Here is a 24,882-nt window from a genome sequence, read left to right as displayed (position 1 = left end):
ATCTTCTCCCTCAAAACTGTCATCTTCAAAGTCTTCCTAGAGTTGCACCTTCTTCAGAAAGCATTCCTAGATTACATCTCCACCACATTCCACAGAGGAAGTCGAAAAGTCGTTCATCTAAACACTTGGTTCGTATTACAGCCTTCCAGAGAGATTATGGATATCAATTAATAATGTTGGTATTTGTTAAACGCTTACTTCGTGCAGAGCACTCTTCTAAGCGCTGGGGTAGATACAGGGGAATGAGGTTGTCCCACGTGAGGCTCAGTCTTCACCCCCATTTTACAGATGAGGGAACTGAGGCACAGAGAAGTGAAGTGACTTGCCCACAGTCACACAGCTGACAAGGGGCAGAGTCGGGCTATCAATTCATAGGCATCACTCATTTTCTTCCTACCTGTACATTCCTCTCAGGGTTGCACCTGGAGAGTTTTCAGCACTCTACCAGTCACAACTACAAGAGGGAGAGTCAAGCAGAGGCCTACTCATTCCATTCCTAGCTTGGGCAGTGGCTAGCAAGTGGAAGGCAACCTGCTCCAAGTCCAAACTCACCTGTGCTGGGCAGCAGTGGCACGGGAGAGAGTCGAGGGCAGAGACGCGTTTACCGCGCGGAAGGAGGTAATGGTAAACCACTTCCATATTTCTATCAAGAAAACTCTATGGATATGCTACCAGAATGATTGCAGATGAAAGTGGGGCATTCTGGGAGAGATGCGTCTAGGGCGTTGCACACAATTTGACAACATAAGACAACAAAATCAGTATATTACGTATACAATGAGTTGGCCAGTTTTCCCTGCTGGGTTAACTCATCACCTCTTCAGACTTCAGTTTCCACATGCCTTACCCTGGCTGTGAAAGGGTTAGGGATTGGTTAACTTTTGACAGATATTCAATTGTATTTGAGTGCTTACTGTGTGCAAAGCATTATACTAAGCAATTGGGAGAGTTTGATGTAACAGACACATTCCTGCCCACAGTGAGCTCACTGTCTAGAGACAAGCTCACAAACATGGTGTTTTATGATTTATGCTTCACAAAAAAGCAGCGTGGCTCAGTGGAAAGAGCCCGGGCTTGGGAGTCAGAGGTCAAAGGTTAGAATCCCCAGTCTGCCACTTGTCAGCTGTCAGACTGTGGCCAAGTCACTTAACTTCTCTGTGCCTCAGTTACCTCATCTGTAAAATGGGGATTAACTGTGAGCCTCACGTGGGACAACCTGATTACCTTGTATCTACCCCAGCGCTTAGAACAGTGCTCTGCACGTAGTAAGCGCTTAACAAAAACCAATATTATTATTATTATCGTTATTTTATTCGTATTAAGTGTAAAGTGCCATGTTCCTACAGGGCAAAATCCAATATTCTAAGACAAGAAAACAACAAATGAGTGAACATTCCCAAACCATTCCCACTAAAGAGAGATCTCCCTTCAGTCTGAACAGGGTGATTTTCTACATGGATTCTTGAATCAGCCAATAGCAGCTGTTGGGCAAGTTCTTTGCTCAGTCCAATCATATTTATTGAGCACTTACTGTATGCAGAGCACTGTACTAAGCAGTTGGGAGAGCACAACAATTTAACAGATCCATTCCCTGCCCACAATAAGCTTACATCTAAGAGGGGGAGACAGACATTAATGTAAATAAATTATAGATACATATATAAGTGCAATGAAGCCGGGAGGGGGGTGAATAATAATAATGTTGGTATTTGTTAAGCACTTACTATTTGCAGAGCACTGTTCTAAGCGCTGGGGGAGACACAGGGGAATCAGTTTGTCCCACGTGGGGCTCACAGTCTTCATCCCCATTTTCCAGATGAGGGAACTGAGGCACAGAGAAGTTAAGTGATTTGCCCACAGTCACACAGCTGACAAGTGGCAGAGCTGGGATTCAAACTCATGACCTCTGACTCCAAAGCAAGCCAGGTGATGCAGAAAGGAGCTGAAGAAAAAGAAAAAGAGGGTTTAGCCAGGGAAGACCTCTTGGAGGAGATGTGTCTTCAGTAAGGATTTGAAGAGGGATGTAATTATCTGTCCTGGTTTCAATTCTGCACTTGGGAGAGAATAGGAGACAGTATTTGCCCTCATAGAGTTTACAGCCTAATGGGGGCAAGACTGGTAGGCAAATACAAAATAGGACGAGCAGGAGAAAGAACAATGCTATATCTGCAAGATAAATGGACCCGTGAATAAATATACAGTAATGCAAATTCATAAATAAGTGCTAAGGAGAGATATATAAACATAAAAGTGTTAAGATTAAGAGTAGAAGCTAATTTGACATGAATGAGAAGGGAAGCCAACAAATAGGGAATGCCTCCTGAAGGAGGTAGTTTTCAAGAGAACACAGAAGCTAAGCGGAGTTTGGCTCGGTGTCTCATCTGTAAAATGGGGATTAAATCCCTTTTCTCTCTCCCTCAGACTGAGCCCCCATGTGGGACAGGGGCTTTGTCTGATCTGCCCCAATGCTTGGTAGAATACTTTGCCAATAATAAGTAGTAAATATTATTGGAGCTGTGGTCTGGGAGATTGGAAGTGAGAGGGAATTCCAAGTAGGGTGAAGGTCATGCCCAGAGAGGTAAGAGAAAAATTGCCAACAAGGTATAGTGAGAAGGTGAGTTTGGGAAGAATGGCGAAGAGTGGGCTGGGGAATAGCAGCAGTGGGAAAAAGTGGATAACAGTAGCGGGATTTATGACGTGATTACTCTCGGAAAAGCCCTATGCTAAGCACTGGGAAAGAGTACATGGGTGGGAGGTAGAAGGAGAGGGCTGAGGGAGGACTTTTAAGATTAAGAATTTGTGTTTGAGGCCAAGGAACTGGCCAACCCTTGGGGGTTTGATGAGAGAGAAGAAAGGGGCCTAGCGGTTGGAGCACGGAGATGGGAGTCAGTAGGACCTGGGTTCTAATCCTGGCTCTTCCACTTCTCTGCTGGAAGTCACTTCCCTTCTCTGTGCCTCATTTGCCTCACCTGTAAAATGGGGACTCGGACCGTGAGTCCCATATGGAACATAGACTGTATCCAACCCGATTAGCTTGGGTCAACTCTAATGTTTAAGTACTTGCTATGTGCCACCACGGTACTAAATGCCATTTAAAAAGAAAGAGAGAGAGAGAAAGAGAGAGATCTGGGCAGAATGTGCTTTAGACAGTGAGGGTGGGTAGGACAAACTGGAGAGGGGGAGAGAGGTTGAAGCCAGGTGAGAAGTGACTTTGAGAATCTTCAGTGTTTAAGAATCCTTCTGAACCTTGTTCACAAGGCTAATTGCTTGGTGTGCCTGGAAGCAAAATAGCTCAAAATGAAAAAAAAAAAAAAGCCCATTCTTAGGAGCATCCTGTTCTGGCCATACTTCAGTGAGGTTCTTCACAGCCTACACACCCACGGTGCTCCGACGAAGGGTCAGGTGGGCACTTTGGAGCCAGCTGCACTGGAAGCTTCTAGCGTCACCAGGGAAACAAACTTGAATCAAAACAAAGGCGCCACAGTGTAGGCTGCGGTCTCCGGTTCCAGAATCGTGGGTCTTTAAACTGGTGCAACGGGTTTCCTGCTCACTTTGATCAGCAGGCGAAGAGCAGCGGGGGGAGGAAAGAACTCTTGGGAGTGCAAACTCAGTACTGTTTTGTAGACCGGCAAGGGAGGAGGAGGCAGGGAGATCTTACCTCTCCTGGGTTCCTACCATTCAGGGTCTGGATCAAAGGGAAAAGGAGGGTTGGAGGTAGTAAATCAATCATATTTATTGAGCGCTCACTGAAGAGGAGAGAGACGGTATGAGGGTAATGGGAAAGTAATCGTATTTGAGTGTTTATTGCGTGCTGGGCACTGAAAGGGAGGGTGGTGATGAGGGTAAAAATATTCATCATCATTGCCACAGTATTTCCACCTTAACCAAAACCTGGACACCATGGGGTCGAGTCATCTAATAATCATCATAATAGAGGTATTCATTAATCACTTACTATGTGCCAAACACTGGATGAAACTCAGTTCAATGAAGTAGATACCAGGTTAACAGATCGGACACAGTTCCCGTCCCACATGGCGCTTACAGTCTCAACCCCCGTTTTACAGATGATGTAAATCCAGCTCACGCTGTGGAGCTGTGGAGAACAAGGCAGGGATTGTGGCAATAACTGATTCACAGGAGTGCTGCTTATCAACTTGAGCCTCCCGGTGCAGATCCATATCTGTTTCCAAGAAAGCCATGTAGTCCAGTGATGGGGACTAAGGTACAAGCCCAAGAGGGAATTTAAATAAAAAATTGAGTTTGGATAACACGTCTTTGGGTAAGCTACCTCCTCATCTCTCTCTTCAGTCCCGGATGTGTGGCGGGGTGGGGGAAGAGAAAGAGGAGAAAGGGAAGGGGAAATAAGGGTTATCTCCAACTCTTAGCCAGGACTTTAAAACCTTGACCTTGGATGGATTTGCATACACAGATGCCATTCCTTTCTCCTCACCCCACATCCAGAATGGGAAACATCTGAAAAAAAAGTCTAAACACAGACTCCAGCCACAAACCATATAAAATAATGTATTTATTCATTCCAAGCATAGCTCTAGAGCAGGGCACCTTTGGTCAGTACTTGAACATGTAAACAGAGTACCCATATCATATGTTTTGAATAAATGTTTGCATCTACAGACAAGATGGATCATTGAGGTAAAAGCATTTCTTTTTTCTTTGATACAATAGAAAGATATTTGAACCTAATGTATTATCCAGATAATTCCTCCCTCCTCAAATCCACCAATTACTCTCCTCCCTTCAAAGACCTACTGAAGGCACATCTCAAGAGGCCTTCCCAGACTAAGCCCTACTTTTCCTCATCTAATTTTCTGCTATTTTATTTATATTAATGTCTGTATTGATGTCTGTCTCCCCCCCTCTAGACTGAGAGCTCGTTGTGAGCAGGGAATCGTCACTCTTTATTGCTGTATTGTACTTTCCCAAGTCCTTGGTACAGTGCTCTGCACATATTAAGTGCTTAATAAATGACTGAATGAATGAATAATTGCCTTTATTTTTCACTTTGCTTTGGCAACCAGCCTGTGTTCTGCCCCTAAGGGGAAACTTAAATCAGTATGCCAATTTCAGTATAAAGACTGACCAGGCCTTAACTTCCTTGAAACTCTTTCAGGCCGTGTTTTTGACCAGTGTTAGCCTTGTTCTCTTCCTACCTCTGACCATCGGTCAGTTTCATTCACTGGTTCTTCTGTTTATTATCCCTAGACTCTTGATGTTCCTGAAACTGTTTGGATTCCCTACTTTTCTTGCTCTACACCCACTCAAAGGGCTCATCCATTTGCAAATTTCTCCAGACCCGACCTCTCCTCCTCTGAGAGATCGCAATTTGCAATTTTCTCCTACCCCCAGGACATCTTCCCTTGGATGGACCACTAAAACTTTATTCTACCCATGCCATAAACTAAATTAATCAGCTTTCCTCCTATATCTCTACTCCTTTTTAACAATCTCAGTCAATAAACACCACCATCCTCCCGGTCTCCAAAGCACACAACCTTGGCATTATCTTGTCACCTCACTCTTTCAACTCTCACATTCAATTTAGTGCCAAATCCTGCCACGTCTTCCTACGCAACATCTACCAGATTGGTTCTTTCCTCTAAAAAATCTACCACTTTGATACACACTCTGGTCATAGTGCTATAAGATTACTATATCAGACTTATGTCTCCATGACTCTGGTTTCTCACCTCTCTAATCTATATTACACACTACTGCATGTATCAATTTTAATAATAATAATTGTGGAATTTAAGCACTTACTATGTGCCAAGCACTGTACTAAGCACTGGGGTGGATACAAGCAAATTAGGTTGGACACAGCCTGTCCCACATGAAGCTCCCAGTTTCAATCCCCATTTTACAGATGAGGGAACAGGCACAGAGAAATGACTTGCCCAAGGTCACATAGCAATCAGGTGGCCGAGTCATTCATTCATTCGTATTTATTGAGTGCTTACTGTGTGCAGAGCACTGTACTAAGCACTTGTAATGTACAATTTGGCAACAAATAAGGATAATCTCCACCCCACAATGGACTCACAGTCTAGAAGGTGGGGAGACAGACAACAAAACAAGTAGACAGTCATCAATAGCAGCCAGAATTAGAACCACAACCTTCTGACTCCCTGGTCCATGTTTTATCCACTATACCATGCTGCTTCTCAAATGTTCTGAAACCTTGCTTGGCACTCATTTCTCTGCTCCTCAAAACCCTCCACTGGCTCCTTCTTCACTAAGCAAAAGTTCCTCACAATTGGTTTCAAGGATCTCCACCAGCTCCACTAATTGACTGTATTTTCCAAGTACTTAATGCAGTACATTTTACCCAATGGCTGTTCAAAAAGTACTATTACTACATGAAAACATACAGAATGCCTAAGGAGCACTTTATCCTCTTAGGGGAAGACTGACCAGATGGACTTGAAAAACAGGGAACTCCTGGTTGCCAGGGGAGAAGGAAGGAGATGGAGTCAAAAATATTAGCTTGGGAGGGTTAAAGTGTATCTAGCTTTTATTATAGTCTCTCAAACACCTAGCACAGTGTTCTGCACACACCAGGTGCTCATGAATGCATGGATGAGTGACATGTTACTCAAATAACGTTTTCTTGGAAAGTTCGTTCCTTATTAAATCAGGGCAATAAGAGGGAATGTTAGGTTTGGCACTTAAACTCAAGGTCCTGAAAAAAGTACAGAACAGGGAGTTTTCACTGCTGTTGTGTAACCCTGGGAATTCATTAAAAGCATCAGGCATAGCAGGAGGCAGGATCTGTTGAATGTAGCTTTGACGTTTGGGGAGTGAAAGACACCGAGGCAGGCGGTTCCATGAACAACTTATGAGAATTGTAGTGGAAGTTGTCATGATCCCTGACATTTGGGTATGGTGCCCATAAAGCAGGAACAATTTGTTTACTCTACCATGCTATTTCATTTGCCATGATGGCCAAGCTTAAAGTTTCAGTCGTCAATGATCTGGATGATTCGAGTTACAATTTGTATCAATTTAACCAAAACACAATGGACATCTCATGCAGTGGCACAGCCTGATTGCACAATCTGACTCTCCTGGGAATGAGAAGCAACGTGGCCTAATGGCTAGAGCATGGGTTTGAGAGTCAGAAAGACCTAGGTTCTAATCCCAGCTCTGTCACCTTGGGCAAGTCACTTCACTTCTCTGTGCCTCAGATCCCTCATCTGTAAAATAGGGATGAAGACAGAGCGCCATGTGGGACAGGGACTGTGTGCAACCTGATTATCTTGTAATTTCCCCAGGGCTCAGTGCAGCACTTGGCACCTGGTTAATGCTTAACAAATATCACACATTATAACTAATTTGCAAGCATTTTCCAGCTGTAACCTAGATCATCCCCACCCATAGCCATTTGGTACATAGCAATTCACACACGCAATTTATTCATATTCTTAGTGATCTTTCTACTTTTCCTCCTACTTCCATTATGCATTAATACATATCTGCCTATCTTCTCCAGCATATTGCAAGCTCTTTGAAGGGACCATCTTTAATTTATCATACTCTCCCAAGCACCTAGTACATCTCTGCACCCCCCCAAAATAAGCAGCCAGATTGAATATGATTTTAGAGCTACTTGTTACTGAACTGATCAGATTCAGTTCAAGTCAATACTAAACCCCAAGACAAATGAAAACTGTATAGGATACTGCTGCTGCTAATCAAGTTCCTACTGAATGGTAAATCAGGAAGTGATCATTCTTCTCATCTGAAGAAAGGAAAAAATAGTGTGTCCAGAGCTCTCGGGGCGGGAGGGCTTCCAAATTAAAATCAGATAATTAAAATCCCTCTGCCTAGGCACAGGCAAGTCCAAAATATAGGATGGAATACAAAAATTGAGATGTAATTCCTTCCATTTATCACATGCCAAGCACTCTGCTACCTGCTGGGGTAGGTAACAGATAATCCATCAACTCAAGGTTCCTATCCTGCAAAGGGCTCAGTCCAAATGGTTGCGCCCAAGGTCATCTTTCAGCGGGGAACAGGATGGGTTCATGTGGATAATGAAAATCCTCAAATACCGCAGTTCAGAAGCCTAAGTAGAATTTAGATTTCCCTCTCTATCAAGAAAAACCCCCACAGAAAACATCTTTCACCAGGAGCTTTAAATGAGTAAAACTAATAACTGGACTTTTTTCCTCTCCATCCCCAAGAGGAGGGTGGCTGAAGCCAGTCACGTCTATCTGCTGGGCTTTCCATGCCGAATACACATCTTGCAACTCTCTAACCTGGCTTTTACGACAGATAACCAAATACTTATACATCATGAACTCAACCCAGAATACTGGGTAATTTCCACGAGTACCATCTTTTTTCTCACAACAATGCAACTACTCTTCTCTGACATTTTGCTAGGCTCCAGTGGACAGAGGCATCACCTATAATAATGTTGGTATTTGTTAAGCGCTTACTATGTGCAGAGCACTGTTCTAAGCACCGGAGTAGATACAGGGTAATCAGGTTGTCCCACGTGAGGCTCACAGTTAATCCCCATTTTACAGATGAGGTAACAGGCACAGAGAAGTTAAGTAATAATGTTGGTATTTGTTAAGCGCTTACTATGTGCCGAGCACTGTTCTAAGCGCTGGGGTAGACATAGGGGAATCAGGTTGTCCCACATGGGGCTCACAGTCTTAATCCCCATTTTACAGATGAGGGAACTGAGGCACAGAGAAGTTAAGTGACTTGCCCACAGTCACACAGCCAAGTGGCAGAGCTGGGATTCGAACTCATGAGCCCTGACTCCAAAGCCCATGCTCTTTCCACTGAGCCACGCTGCTTCTCCAGTGACTTGCCCACAGTCCCACAGCTGACGAGTGGCAGAGCCGGGAGTCGAACTCATGACCTCTGACTCCGAAGCCCAGGCTCTTTCCAATGAGCCACGCTGTCTGTCTCAAAATCTCTCCCGCACACCCCTCCGTCCAAGCAGGGGCCTATTAGGGAGTTCCTAGAGGAAAGAGTAATCGATCAGAGAGAAATGGAGTCCCACCAAGTTGTCGTCTTTTGTTTTCCTCTACAACCAACATCTGAAAGGGCAAGTTGCTTCTCAGAGGTGCCACCCAGAAGGGGACCCAGAGCTTGAGGCGTGCAGGCATGTGCTTGTCTGTTTAAGGGCGGGCTCGCCAATTCTGGCTGAGCGCCCGCCTCCTCCAGCTGAGCTTTGGCATGCACTAATTCTTAAGTTTGTTTATCAGCGCACAAGGGCATGAGGGGGCGAGTGGGGTGTTGATGGGGAGGAACCTAGTTCACTGTACATGTCAGCGCTTTCTTCTTCCTCCCCTCCTTCTCTAACCTGCCAGCCTTGCTGGTGTTGCAGGAGAACAACACTTTTCCTGGAATCAAGAAACTTGGGTTCCAGTCCCAGATTTACCCGCGTCTTGGTAACTTGGGTGAGGATCAAACATGCACTTTGCAGAGGCGGGATCTCACCGGCCTCCTCACTTACTTGTAACACTCTGTACCACATTCATTCAACAGTATTTATTGAGCACTTACTGTTCATTCAATAGTATTTACTGAGCACTTACTATGTGCAGAGCACTGTACTAAGCGCTTGGAATGAACAAGTCGGCAACAGATAGAGACGGTCCCTGCCCTCTGACGGGCTTTCAGTCTAATCGGGGGGACGGGCAGACAAGAAGAATGGCAATAAAAAGAGTCAAGGGGAAGAACTTCTCGTAAAAACAATGGCAACTAAATAGAATCAAGGCGATGTACATTTCATTAACATTAACTGTGTGCAGAGGACTGTAGTAAGCGCTTGGGAGAGTACAATACACAGACCCATTCCCTGACCATAATAAGCTTACAGTCAAGAGGAATCATAGAGATAAGAACAAGAGAGTGCTGCTACACTAGCCACTGGCACAATAAGCAATGCTATTTATTGAGCGCTTATTAATAATGATGGTATCTGTTAAGCACTTACTATGGGTCAAGCATTATTTTAAGCACTGAGGTAGATACAATATCATCAGGCTGGACACAGTCCCTGCCCCAGAGGGGCTCACAGTCTCAATTACCATTTTACAGATGAGTTAACAGGCACAGACAAGTAAAGTGACTTGCCCAAGATCACACTGCAGACATGTAGTGAAGCAGGGTTTAGAACCCAGGTACTTGAGAAGCAGTGTGGCTCAATGAAAAGCTTGGGAGTCAGAGATCGTGGGTTCGAATCCTGGCTCTGCCACTTAGCTGTGTGGCTGTGGGCAAGTCACGTCACTTCTCTGGGCCTCGGTTACCTCATCTGTAAAATGGGGATGAAGACTGTGAGCCTCACGTGGGACAACCTGATTACCCTGTATCTACCCCAATGCTTAGAACAGTTCTCTGCACATAGTAAGTGCTTAACAAATACCAACATTATTATTATTATTATTACTTCTGACTTCCAGGCCTGGGCTTTTTCCACTAAGCCAAAAAATGTGCAGAGCACTGTACTAAGCTCTTGGCAAAGTACAAAATTGCTAGATGCAATCCCTCCCCGCAAGGAATTTACAGTCTTCAGAGGGAGACAAACATTTAAACAATTTAGCGATAAGGGAAAATAAGGATACTTACGTAAGTAATTGCGGGACTGAGGTGAGTATCAAAGTGCTCAAGGGATAATTAATCGATTCCTGTGCACAGATTCTGTCCTGTGGCCTCATCTGTCCTCTTTATTCCATTCACTTGCCATATTCTCTCTCTCTTCCACTAAGGACATAAAGGAAATCCAAAATCCCGGGTCAAAATGATTAAATGCAACAAGTGCCCAGAAATTCTGCTAGGTTGCAATCCAGAGCCACACAGGTATCTAGGAGAAGCGGTGCGGTCTAGTGGATAGAACATGGGCCTGGAAGTCAGGACCTGGGTTCTAAACCCACCTCTGCCACTTATCTACTGTGTGACCTTGGGCAAATCACTTCACTTCTCTGGGCCTCAGCTACCTCAGCATTAAGTGTTTAAATACCACACTTACAAGCATCTCCCCAATGTGGTAACTAGCTTCAGAAATAACTGGTGATCTAACAAACAACTGAAGCATCTCACTTTCCCTATGGATATGAGAAGTCACCTTAGCACTGTTCCAAGATTTGGCAGGTGTGATTATATTTATACACCATGCTTACTATCCTACAGCAAGGCAGAATCACCAATATCCAAGTCCTGGACCTATTGACAGTGAAATAGTACTTTCCATTGCCTTCTTGCATGTGAGGAGAATAGACAGAAGTGGTAATAATGTTAATAATAATAATAATAATGGTATTTGTTATGTGCCAAGCACTGTTCTAAGGTAATCAGGCTGTTCCACGTGGGGCTCACAGTCTTCATCCCCCTTTTACAGATGAGGTAGACACAGAGAAGTGACTTGCCCCAAGTCACTAGCTGACAAGTGGCAGAGCCAAGATTAGAACCCACGACCTCTGACTCCCAAGCAGAGGATCAGAAAGCAGAAAGGGTAGCCAGAAAGATGGAACTCTGAAAAGGACCCAGAGTCAGGGAACGAACTAGAAACATAAGAGGAGACAGTGAAAGAGGAGCCCGGCCAGAGAGGTAGGAAGAAAGCCAGGAGAGAATTGTGTCAGCCGAGCCAAGATCGGATAGCAGTTCAGTGACAACGGAAAGGTCAAAAGTAGTTGAGAGGTTCAGCATTAGAGCAGACCTCAGAAGATTTGGCAAGGAGTTATTGGTGAATCTAAAGAGCACCAACTCAAGAGTGAAAGGGATGAACTGTAGTGGATCAAGAAGGGAGTTGGAGGAGAGGAGATGAATCCCAGCTCTGCCACTTGTCAGCTGTGTGACTGTGGCTAAGTCACTTCACTTCTCTGGGCCTCAGTTACCTCATCTGTAAATTGGGGATTAACTGTGAGCCTCACGTGGGACAACCTGATGACCCTGTATCTCCCCCAGCGCTTAGAACAGTGCTCTGCTCATAATAATAATAATAATAGTAATAATGATGTTGGTATTTGTTAAGCGCTTACTATGTGCAGAGCACTGTTCTAAGCGCTGGGGGAGATACAGGGTCATCAGGTTGTCCCACGTGAGGCTCCCAGTCCTCATCCCCATTTTACAGATGAGGGAACTGAGGCCGAGAGAAGTGAAGCGACTTGCCCACAGTCACAGCTGCCAAGTGGCAGAGCCGGGTTATGAACCCATGACCTCTGACTCCCAAGCCTGGACTCTTTCCACTGAGCCATGCGGCTTATATAGTAAGCGCTTAACAAATACCAACATTATTATTATTAATTTGAATCTACCATGTCAACTGAGTTCTCCCTACACTTCCCTCTCCATGCCCTTATTCCTTAAGTCTACAAGCATTTCCCTCTCAGGGTCTCACCTGGAGAGTTTTCAATACTCGACCAGTCTTGACTATGGGAGGGAGAGTCAAACAGAGGTCTACCCATTCCTAACTTGGGCAGTGGCTAGCAAGTGGAAGGCCAACTGCTACAAGTCAAAACCCACCTGTGCTGGGCAGCAGTGACATGGGAGAGAGTCAAGGGTGGAGACAAGTTTACTGCACGGAAGGAGGCAATGGTAAATCACTTCCGTATTTTTACCAAGAAAACTCTCTGGATCCACTACCAGAACGATCGCAGGTGGAGGTGGGACGTTCTGGGAGAGATTCTGGGGGAGACCATAAGGTCGCAGTGGGTCACAGACAACTCAATGGCATAAGACAAGACAATTCTTAAGTTTAGCTATGATGATTTTGCTTTCGGACCACGGAGCATTCCACAAATCAGTAAAACTATGAAAGGAGGCTATAGTCTCCCAACCTTCCACCACAGTGTTCTGCACTAAGTATCCAATAAGTACTGACTAATGAAAGGGAAAAGTCTCTTAGAAAACAGTGGGTAGCTGAATACTGGGTGATTTTACTCTGGAACTTGGGTTATTGTGTTACATGATCAGTTTCATCATCTGTAGTCTCTACAATCTCTAGCCTTCACTATATTGAAATTGTTTTTCAATCACAACCTTCTCACCTGCCTTATCTCCCCCAAGCCCCATCCCCGTCATAAGCAGTGTGGCTTGGGAGTCAGAAGGATCTGGGTTCTAATCCTGATCTGCCACTCGTCTGCTGTGTGACCTTGGGCAAGTTATCTCACTTCTCTATGCCTCAGTGACCTCCTCTATAAAAATGGGGATTAAGACTGTGAGCCCCATCTGGGAAATGGACTGTGTCCAGATTAACTTGTAGGACCAGACAAGATCCCAGCTCTTAGTATAATTCCTGGCCCATAGTAAGCTCTTAAATGCTGCCTTTAAAAAAAAAAATCCTGTTTCTTTCATTCAGTTGTATTTATTGAGCATTTACTATGTGCAAACACTGTATTAAGTGTTTAAGAGAGTACAATTTAACAGACACAATCCTGCCCACAACAAGCTCACAGTCTAGAGGAGGAGACAGACATTAATATAAAGATAGATAAATAAATTACAGATATATACACATATGTGTTTTGGGGATGGGGAGGGAGGATGAATGAAGGGGCAAGAAAGAGCGGCGCAGAAGGGAGTGGGAGAAGAGAGGAGGGTTTCGTCAGGAAAGACTTCTTGGAGGAGATGTGCCTTCAATAAGGTTTTGAAGTGGGCGAGAGCAATTATCTGTTTGATATGAGGGAGGGAGGGCATTCCATGCCAGAGGTAGGATGTGGGCCAGAGGTCAACAGTGAGATAGATGAGATCCAGGTACAGTGAGGAGGTTAGCATTAGAGGAACGAAGTGTGCGGGCTGCGTTGTAGTAGGAGTTTCTCATTCACCCCCCTCCAATTTTCTAGTCATCATGCCCCATCTGGTCTCGATGTACAAAATCAACTCCCTGGCTCCCCTATACCCCTGTTGATCTCAAACCCGATTAGACCGTAAGCCCGTCAAACGGCAGGGACTGTCTCTATCTGTTGCCGACCTGTTCATCCCAAGCACTTAGTACAGTGCTCTGCACATAGTAAGCGCTCAATAAATACTATTGAATGAATGAACCCTGGATCATGTCCACAGTATGCGTCCTCTGCTGCAGTGTGCAAACAGCAGAGAACTGCTGACAGAAATTTAGACACCAGCCTGACCTCAGCCCTCTCAAACTCCCTCTCAAACCTGCTTTAATTCTGCTCTCTTCTCCACCTAGCAACAATACTTTTCCATCCTTATCAACTATCATGCCTACTGCCTCCTCTAGCTGTCTCAGACTTTTAGCTGTCTCCTCAAATCCTATGCCCCACATCCAAAAAAAACCAAAACCCCAAAAGAGATCTTGGCACATACTTCCATCACTATAAAATTGAAATTGTCAGTCTTGTAAAATTTCCCTGGCTCCTCCAGTCCCAGCATCCTCATTTATTGAACACTGACTGTGTGCAGAGCACTGCACTAAATGCGTGGGTGACTACAATGTAACTTTTGACTCTGCCATCTTTCCCAGTAGTATCCCAAGAGGATATCTCCTGCCTCCTAAAAAATAAAGTCAAAAATACTATGCCCAACCCGCACCTCCAAGCCCATCCCTTTCCGAGAATCAGCATGATGTAGTGGATAGAGCACAGGCCTGGGAGTCAGGAGGTCATGGGTTCTAATTCCAGCTCCACTCTAATTTCCACTGTGTGACCCTGAACAGATCACTTCGTTTCTCTGGGGCTCAGTTACCTCATCTGTAAAATGGAGATTGAGACCGTGAGCCCCATGTGGGACAAGGACTGTCCCAATATGCCCGTATCCACCCTCCCCCCAGTGCTTAGTACAATGCCTAGCATATAGTAAGCACTTAAATACCATAATTATTATTATTAAAACACTTATCCCCTCTCTGACAGTCTTCAGTTGCTCACTTTCCAATGGCTTCTTCCCAATATGCTCATATAGCCCCGTCCTAAAAAAAGAAAAAAGTATTTCCTTGGCACCTCAAATCTAACACGTCTAGAACAGAATGCCTCATCTTCCCGCCCTAACTCTGTACTCCTTGTCACTGTCCTCATCCTCCCATCAAACTCCCTGACTCACAAGCCCATAACCTTGGTAATGTCCTACTTATCTCTCATTTAACCCACGGATGTAAACAACCAAATCCTTGTGAGTTCTCTTCCAAGAGGCCTTCCCAGTCTAAACCCTTTCTTTCCCCTATCCGCTTTGCTACCTGCACTATGTCCCTTAAGCAATAAGATACTCATCTGAGCTTCAACATTAACGTAAATATTCTTATACTGTATTTCCCCTATCCCTAATTTTAACATCTGCCTGCCCCTTTAGACTGTAAAATCCTCCTAGGAAAGGATCACATCACATCTACCAACTCTGTTGTACAGCTTTGCACACAGTAAACTCTCAAATACCATTTATCGATTGAGATGGGTGAAGTTGGCATCTGAGCAACACTCTCTAAGCAAGCTGGCATCTGCTACTTAAGGCATCTGAAAGTAGTCAAAAGAGCTTTGCTCAGGCTGAAAGGAAAGAAAAACACAACTTGCCCCTTTTCCCGCAGCCAAGCTGGAACTTGGCCTCACCCACGGCATTGGCGAGGGGCTGGTTTTCTTACTGGGTTAAATAAGTTCCCTGGAATCAGTGTCCAGTTTGTTTATCGCCATGATTCTAAGCTCTAATCCTTCCCTCCCCACACCCTCCTCAGGCTGAGGGTAGGCTCATTTGTGTCTTTGTACAAGACCATCCACAAAGTCTTGTTTATAAATATGCAACTCACAGTGAGAAGATTATGGCAGAGAGGCTACCATGCAGACTGGTTTGAATCGTCTTCTGCCAGTTTTCTCCTTTGCTCTGGGGTTGGAAGTAGGACGCAGTAATTATCGGCTACTTGTTGGTCCTGTTTTCCAGTCTCCCCATCCAAAGAATCCAGTTGGTGGACTGGCGGGGTTACAGTGGGCCCAAGGGGTGGCTGACCCAAGGGATCGGGAGATGACCGGGCCGGGAATAGAAGCTGTTGGCTATGGAAGCTGGCCAGCCTTTGGGGAGGGGTCTGAAGTCAGGAAGGTGAAGAGACAACATATGGTACGGAGAGCCGTTCCCTTTGCTGCATTCTCTTCCATGTCATGCCCTCTACAGAGTTTACATAAAACATTTATCAAGCAAAACATTTCCTGTGTTTACTGTGCTCACTGCCCAATCAGCCTTTGCCTCCCAGCCAACACTGACACGCTATTTCCTGCAGTTATATCTTAAATGCTAGTTAGTTTGATCCATGTGGGACATTTTAACTCTTCCTTCCCTGAGTTCAGTTTAGTACAACATTACACGATTAATTTATTGAGTACCTATTGTATGCACGGTACCATACAATTAAGGGATTATAAATTCCCCTAAGAGACTTGCAATTGATCAGGGGAGATGGAAAATAATAGGTTAGACATGAGGCAATAGAGTATTTCAATTAAGTACAAAAATGCTATGGGGGAATCGGGGGCGGGGGAGGTGGACTACCTAAAAGAGCTTGGGTGGGACAGAAGGGCTGAAGTGGGGGAAAGCAGCATGGCCTAATGGAGAGAGCATGAGCCCGGGAGTCAGAGGTCCTGGATTCTAATTCCAGCTCTACTACATGCCTGCTGTGTGATCTTGGGAAAGTCATTTTGCTTCTCAGTGCCTCCGTTACCTCATCTGTAAAATGGGGATTAAGACTGAGTCTCTTGTGGGACAGGGACTGTGTCCACTCCAATTATCCTGTATCTACCCGAGCGCTTAGAACAGTGCCTGTCACAAAATAAGCACTTAAAAAGTACCATTAAGGACCTGGATTCTAATCTCAGCTCTGTCCATTGCTTGCTGTGTGATGTGGGGCAAGTCGCTTCACTTCTCTGTGCCTCAGTTTCCTCAAGTGTAAAATGGGGATCTTTGTTCTCTTTAAACTGTGAGCCGCATGGGTTCAAGGACTGTGATTGACCTAACTTGTACCTATTTTAGCACTTAGAACAGTGTTTGACATTCATATTTATTGAGCCCTTACTGTGTGCAAAGCGCTGTACTAAGCATTTATGACAAGTGTTTAACAAATGCCATTTAAAAAGAAAGAAGTGGGGGGGAAAAATAAAGGAGAGTACATGAGAAATTAGGAATTAGAGAAGGCCTCCTGGAGATATGCCTTCAAGATGGGGAAGTAAATCCAGAAAGTGAGAGTGGGCATGAGCAAGAGCAGGTAGGTTTGAAAGAAATGAAGAGTGAGAGCTGGGGTATAAAGAGGGAAGAGGAGGTATGTAGGGAGGAGAGTGCAGATTAAATGTCTTCAATTCAGTGATCGGGAATTTCTGCTTAATTCAGAGTAGAATGGGCAGTGGCTGGGGGTTTGAGAAGTAGGGAGATGTGCAGAAAGACATTTCGGCAAAATAATCCAGGAAAGGGAAAGAACAGAGGCAAGTATGCTTGTGAGGAGGAAAATAAGCAACCAGCAACACCCTGCCCACTTGGCCGAGAGTCACGTGTAAGAAATTCATAAATACGGAACTGGGAAAGAAGTGGTTCTCCCCGATTAGACTGTAAGCCCATCAATGTGCAGGGATTGTCTTTATCTGTTGCCGAATTGTACATTCCAAGCGCTTAGTGCAGTGCTCTGCACATAGTAAATGCTCAATACTAATAATTATGGTATTTGTTAAGCGCTTACTATGTGCAGAGCACTGCTCTAAGCCCTGGGGTAGATACAGGGTAATCAGATTGTCCCTCGTGGGGCTCACATTTTTTAATTCCCATTTTACAGATGAGGTAACAGGCACAGAGAAGTTGAGTGACTTGCCCAAGGTCACACGGCACACAAGTGGCGGAGCCGGGATTAGAACCCACGACCTCTGACTCCCAAGCCCGGGCTCTTTCCACTAAGCCACGCTGCTTCTTGAATGTCTCCCCCGCCCCCACCAGTGGCAGCCATGCTTTTACTCTAAATCTATTGTCTGCAAGCAATCTGTATCTAGTCATCTTCCTCCATGGTTTCTAAGCTTTTTGAAGGCAGAGACTGTTTTGTCTGCCCCTCTAGACTGTAAGCTTGCTGTGGGCAGGGAATATGTCAACAACTCTCTTATACTGTACTCTCACAAGCAGTGCATGGCACTCAATAAAGAAGATAGACTGAGTACCCCTCCAGCGCTCAGTTTAGTCGTGTTTCACATTCAGTAGGTTTCCAGTAGAGGCAGTCTGATTTAGGACATCAAGTTGTGATTGTCATAAAGTTTCTCAATCTGCATAATTGACCTCTATCCCGGAGATTATTTTTACTGAACATTCCCAATGTCACTTTAATAGTTACCTTTGCATATTCAAAGTGGGATTAGGGCTTTGGGTAAGAATGGCCTTTAACATATGGCAGAAAATAGATTCAGCAGACAGCTATAAATATTCCAAGTCGATCTGGAAGGTAGCCAACGTACAGCAGGCTCCCATACCATTGCTTCTTGCCCTGTGTGGCCCCTCAATCTCTTTTTAAACCTATATTTAACTGTATTATTCAAGTCCAGACTTCCCCTTTTTCCTGCCCAGTTGAATCAACTGTCATTTTAAGATTCGTGTTTTCAATACTGCCAATATAATGAGAAACACAGATGAGGTTTCCCTCAAAACGGGCGACTCTGCTGTTTGCAATGGGCACTTGCATTCCATTCTGACCGGGGTCTTGTCCAACTGCTCAGGAGGAATTCATTCAGTAGTATTATTGAGCGCTTACTATGTGCAGAGCACTGTACTAAGCGCTTGGAACGTACAAATCGGAAGCACATCTGCTCTCGTTAGAAAACTAGTCGTGTTTAAGAATTGACTTCTGATCTTTAAATGTTACTTAAATCAGTGCCTATTTGTAATGGAGTTAGACAATGAGAAGAAAATGCTGCAAGAGTGACGGTCACAAATATCTTTCCCACTTTATTCATGAAAAGCACATTAGTGAATATTGTGCAGATGCCAAATGGTGGGGAGGGAGAAGGCTTGTCCTACGATCAGTCAGGCAATCCTATTTGAGGGGTTACTCTGTGCAGAGCACTGTACTAAGCGCCTGGCACGTAATGCTTAAATATCATGATTATTGTTAGGCACAATAGAACAATATAACAGATACATCCCTTGCCCACAATGAGCTTACAGTCCAACAAAATGTGCGTTTGAGTTTCTCTCCCTCACCACTCCCCAGGAGTGGTGACAGTTTGCGTTGACTCATCCCCACTCGCAACTGTTCTCCCTGTTCCCAGGGGCATACACTGCAAGATGCTTAGTAGGAAGAATGGGTGCAGTCTGTAGACTTAGATCAGAGAATGAGTCCTCGGCAGTAGTAGACGCCCCCGTGGACTCATCCATTTCATAAATGCTTGAAGAGTATCCTGCTCAGAATGGCTGAAGGAAGGGTGGAGGGGAAACTGTTAAACAGTTGGTCAGCAACATGGACTAATCACCTCCTGGGGGCACGGGACTAAATTCAACCTATGGGATAGACCATAGGGGGCAAGAGGAGCAGTGTGGCCTAATGGATAGAGCAAGGGCCTGGGAGTCAGAAGAACCTGGGTTCTAATCCTTGTTCTGCCATGTGTATGCAGTGTGACCTTGGGCATTTATCTTCTCTGGGCCTCAGTCATCTCATCTGAAAAATGGGGATTGAGAATGTGAGCCCCATGTAGGACAGGGACTTCATACAACCTGGTTAACTTGTCTCTACCCCAGCACTTAGAACAGTGCTTGGCACATAAGTGCTTAACAAGTACCATTATTAAATTAAGAGCCCTGATCTGGAATCCAATGGGCCTAGTTTGGGATGACTTTGGAACTGGATTTTGAACAAAGAAGGAAAGGGACAAGCATGGTCAGAGCGGAGTGGGACAGGCAATCCAATCAATATTGAGTGCTTATTCTGTGCAGGGCAATACAAAGCGCTTGGGAGAGTATAACACAACAATAACACAATATAACAGTGAGTTAATCATATTTGAGTGCTTTTTGTGAACAGAACACTGTACTAAGCACTTGGGAGAGTACAATATAATGGCAAAGCCCATTGTTGGGTAGGGATTGTCTATCTGTTGCCAAATTGTACTTTCCAAGCTCTTAGTACAGTGCTCTGCACACAGTAAGCATTCAATAAATACAATTGAATGGACATTCCCTGCCCACAAGGAGTTTACAATCTAGAGGGACATTCCTTGCCTATAATGAGTTTACAATCCAGGCTGGGTTGTACATGAGGGCACACTGCAATCCCAGCAAGATAACTTCCTGTTGGCTTGGAGGAGCTAGTCACACTAAAAATAAAAGTGCCTGCTCTGACCACATCTCCTGGATTGAGGGTGGCTCTGTTACCCAAGGCTGTAATTCATTTCCAGGGCTGGCAGAAAGGCTGAGATAAATATGTACATTCCAATGGGAGCAACTTTTGCTGTAACTATAGGAGCTGGGGAGGAGGAAGGGCAGGAGGAAGACCAAAAAAAAAAAAAAAGAGAGTTGCATCAGCTGACTGAGGAATGGCTGGGAGATAGTAGTCAGCTCAGTTATTACTGAGACAGAACCCATGAAATTCTGCTATAGTAGTTTATTTCATAGAATGGAGACGTCACGAGGTGCCTGAAAGATGAGTTCTGACTTTTCTAGCTAAGGATCTCCTGCCTCCTCTTAGAGTTCAAGGCCAAAGATCTAATTTGCTTCTTCATTGAGGTTTGAACTAAATTCAGGAAGTTTTCAGCAGGCCCATATTAGAAACTGGAACTACTGACAGGCTCTATTCCTAAGTGAGACTGTGGCTGAAAAGATCAATGTCAGACACACTCCCTTCTGCATTTGGTGCACATGGCAATAGATCTTTACTGCTCTGGCCAGCTTCGTGTTGATCCTACAAGCTTGTTCCGGGCAGGGAACATGTCTGCCAACCCTCTCCTCTTGTACTCCCCCAAATGCTTAGTATAGTGCCCTGCACGCAGTAAGTGCTCAATAAGCACAATTGATTGGTATTCCATCCTTAGTTCTTTGAGGATAGCAACCCCTTTCCCTCTAATTGTTACCCACCAAGCTGATCTGTTTGCTGTGGTTGTCCTCTGCCCAAAACTGGGCCGCATTGTTTAAGTTACTCTGGAAAAAAAAAGGTTGAGGGGAGATTTGCAGATGATTCTCATAGACCTTACTAAAATCATGATGCCATAAGTAGATCTGAAATCTTGAAGTTACTTAGCAAAAGTGGCAGCTCTGAAGAGTTGGCCATGAGGCGGGAATGAAATAATAATAATAATGTTCTAAGGGCTGGGATAGAATCAATATAATCGCATTGGACAGTCCCTGACCCTCATAAGGTTCACAGTTTTAATCCCTTTTTTACAGATGAGGGAACTGAGGCACAGAAAAGTTAAGTGACTTGCCCAAAGTCACACAGACGTGGCAGAGCTGGAATTAGAACCCAGGACCTTCTGATTCCCAGGCCCGAGCTCTGTCCTCGGAGCCACACTGCTTCTCTCTTTTTAAAGAAGAAATGAGCTTCTCTGAGTAGTGATGTAGCGCACTTCCCCTGGGAAGCCTCGCTTTATTGACTTGCTAACAAAAGTATTTTAGTAAAGAGTAAAATAAGGTATGTAGACATAATTCCCTCTTCACCAGGGATATAATGTTAAATTATAGATGGATAGGTACAGGAGTGCTGTGAGAAGAGGGGATGTGAGAGGAGGGGATGGGTTCTGCACCTCTTAAGCACTTCGATACTCATCCCACCCCCAAAGCCCATAGATGTTGTAGAAGGGAGGGCTAACGGGGAAAGTGAAGGGCTTGTGCGGGGAAGGTTTTCTGGAGGAAATACAATTTCAGTAGAGTGTTGAAGATGGAGAAAGCAGCTGCCTGTTGACGACGAAGGGGGAAAGAATTCCAGGCCAGAGGGAGGATTTGGGCAAGGCAGTGAGAAAGACAAGCTTGAGGTACGAGAAGCAGCGTGGCGCAGTGGAAAGAGCACGGGCTTTGGAGTCAGGGCTCATGAGTTCGAATCCCAGCTCTGCCACTTGTCAGCTGTGTGACTGTGGGCAAGTCACTTAACTTCTCTGGGCCTCAGTTCCCTCATCTGTAAAATGGGGATTAAGACTGTGAGCCCCACGTGGGACAGCCTGATTCCCCTGTGTCTACCCCAGCGCTTAGAACAGTGCTCTGCACATAGTAAGCGCTTAACAAATACCAACATTATTATTATTACAGGGCGTAGGTTGGTGTTAGAAGAGTAAATTGTGCAGATTGGGTTGTAGATTGAGAGCAGCACGGTATGGTGGAAGGGGGAAAGAGACAATCGCCTTAAATCTAATGGCAAGGAGTTTGACAGGGGTGGATGGGCAAATATTTGAAATGTGGACAGTTTTTTTAGGAAAAGAATAATAATCCAAGCAGCAGAATGAAATATGGACTGGACAGGGGAGAGACAGGAGACAGGGAGGAGGCTGATGCAGTAGTCAAGGTGGAATATGCTAAGTGCTTAAATCAGTGTGGTAGCACCTTGGATGGAGAGGAAGAGGTGAATTCTGGAGATGTCGTAGAGGTAGAACTGACAGAAAGCAGACTGAAGGAGGGAGATGAGTCGGAGGTAATGGGCTTGTGAGACAGGAAGGATAGTGGCATTGTCTACAGTTATGCGAGTGGAAAGGAAAGATGTTTGGATTGGAAGGTGAGGGGTTCTGTTTTGAAGATTTTGTAGTTCAAGTCATGGGAAAGAATGAGTTCTCCAAGGGAGGGGATGGAGATGGAGACTAGAAGGGGACCCAGAACCCCACTTGAAGGAGCTCCCACAGTTAAGACTTGGGAACCAGAGGAAGAGCAGCCAGTTAAATAGGGGGAACAGGGTCAGTGAAGACAAAGTTGGATGTTTCCAGAAGCAGGTGAGAGGTCAAGGAGGATTATCAGGAAGGAATAGAGATGATCAGAAAGGACTATTGGATCTGGCAAGAAAGAGGTAATTGGTGACCTTAGAGAGGGTAGTTTCTGGAGCAAACAAGGGTGAAAACCAGATTGCAAGGGATCTTGGGGAGAATATGGAGGCAGTGGATCTAAACAACATGCTTGAGGAGTTTGGACAGGAATGGTAGGAGAGGATAACTGGAAAGTGTTGTGTGATCAAGGGAAGGTTTTCATAGGACAGGGGATACGTGGACATATTTGAAAACAGTAGAGAAGCCGCCTTTGGGGAGTAAGTGGTCAAAGATGGCAAGTTTGTTTTTTAATTTACTCATTTCTTTTACACAGAATGATCCATTTTATGTTTACCTAAAATTCACCTGCAGGTTCCTATAGACGTGAAAACAGAGTGATTAGGCAGTGGAAGTGACATCATAAAAGTAGAAGCAGCGTGGCTCAATGGAAAGAGCCCGGGCTTGGGAGTCAGAGGTCATGAGTTCGAATCCTGGCTCTGCCACTAGTCAGCTGTGTGACTGGGGGCAAGTCACTTCACTTCTCTGGACCTCAGTTACCTCATCTGTAAAATGAGGATTAACTGTGAGCCTCACGTGGGATGACCTGATTACCCTGTATCTACCCCAGCGCTTAGAACGGTGCTCTCCACATAGTAAGCGCTTAACAAATACCAACATTATTAAATACTTTAAAAAAGAATATGAGGAAGACAGAGAGAACAGTCTTCATTTTTGCAAAGCCATAACCATTTTAGAATAGTTAATTGTTTCTCGAGGTCAGCTGCCTACCCTGCTGATTTCACTTAACTCCCAGAACTACCTAATTGTGCTTAACCAGTGGTAATTGGTGAAGATAGTGGAGCTGAAATAATTTCCTGCCCACCCAGAAAATACATAATTAACTTAACCACTTTTCTTCTGCAGAAGGTTCTCAGGAGATCCAAATACCTGAGTTACAGGAATTTTTTTTTTGAAAAGCCATTTGTAAGATGTATTGTAACATAATATCCTTGAACATTTCACTTTGCCAATCGATAAGGCTAGCACTCACAGGAAGGAGTTTAATATTTGCCTGACCAATATTGAACATTCCTCTGCCTCTTTTCCACTCAAGTGTAAACCTTTTGCTTGACTAGATTTTTTCCATTTCAGCCTCACTCTTTCATTCTTTTGCTTTAACAAAAGTCACTAGGAGCAGTTTAGAATTGTTTCAGTGGCTGTAGGTTCCAACACCACAGGCAGGAGCGTGCAGGCCATCTACAAATAACTAATTATACTAGTTCTATCACAAAGCCACACCACTCAGGTTCCTGGCTAGAAAAAAGAAAGCTTGAATAGTGTTTCTCCACAAGTCCAAATTGCTTTCCTAGAGAAGATTATCTTTCAGCAAATAGACATCACTAACCTTACCATCAGAAGAAACACGCATCCATCGTAGAGTAAAGCTGCAGATCAGGGCTCCTGGAAAGAAGAGATCTCAAGATCCTCAGGTCCCACACGGATTTGCCAACTGCCCTTAAACTCCCACTACTGGGTGGTTCCTTGTGGAGTGAGCAAGGGCTGCCTCAGGCGGCTAAGATTTTAAGGCAGGCCACTCACAGATGCTTTAGATCTTCATCAACATGAAACTTTGATTAGCTTCAGGCAATAGCAACGCCCTCTGAAGCAGGAGTTAGAGGAAATCTTTCTCCCTACCCATGGTCTGTTAGGTCTCTAAGCAAAGAGGAAAAAAGGACCTTGAGTCAGAAGCCCTAAACTAATGAAAGTAGTTCTTAATTCAAACCTCTCAAGAATCCTGGGATTATCTTGCACACTTCTAGGTCCGAACATGGGGACACTGACAATAAAGTTCTCATTCAGTATTCCAAAAGCAGCAGTGGCTATATCCCTTCCTTTTCCCCCACCTCCCTATAAAGCAAGCCCATTTCTCCGTCATCACTCCTTATGGAAGTCAGCTGGATACTCCAGGCACTTGAATCATATTACAATCTTCGGCATGGTGGAGTGG

At 44.7% G+C, this 24,882-nt stretch overlaps 1 non-coding gene across 1 annotated transcript; it reads left to right on the top strand.

Annotated features, from left to right (window-relative positions):
• The first annotated feature begins 404 nt into the window (after positions 1-404).
• Positions 405-542, top strand: LOC114810755. Its single transcript, XR_003758450.1, has one exon. It is a non-coding gene; the product is annotated as a small nucleolar RNA SNORA7 (small nucleolar RNA).
• The last annotated feature ends 24,340 nt before the right edge of the window (positions 543-24,882 follow it).

This window comes from Ornithorhynchus anatinus, chromosome 3, assembly GCF_004115215.2.
Source record: "Ornithorhynchus anatinus isolate Pmale09 chromosome 3, mOrnAna1.pri.v4, whole genome shotgun sequence".
Classification (NCBI taxonomy): Eukaryota; Metazoa; Chordata; class Mammalia; order Monotremata; family Ornithorhynchidae; genus Ornithorhynchus; species Ornithorhynchus anatinus.
This window is presented reverse-complemented; position numbering and strand designations above follow the sequence as displayed.